Here is a 233-nt window from a genome sequence, read left to right as displayed (position 1 = left end):
GCCCCCACCCCTCCAGCCTTCCCAGGTCCCTCCGGATGCCATCCCATCACTCTGCTTAACCAACCGCACCGCTCGGCTTGGCGTCCTTCACAAACTTGCTGACTTTCTTTCTTTTACAAAGAAAAGACACCTCACAGCACAGCTCATGTCTCACCTCTGCCTTTCAGGTGTCCTCAGCACAACGGGGAGATGCGAAACTTTACCCAGAAAAACTGCTAAAACTGGCTCCCGGG

Source organism: Antrostomus carolinensis, unplaced genomic scaffold (assembly GCF_000700745.2).
Source record: "Antrostomus carolinensis isolate BGI_N321 unplaced genomic scaffold, ASM70074v2 scaffold14241, whole genome shotgun sequence".
NCBI lineage: Eukaryota > Metazoa > Chordata > Aves > Caprimulgiformes > Caprimulgidae > Antrostomus > Antrostomus carolinensis.
Note: the sequence above shows the minus strand (reverse complement) of the source record.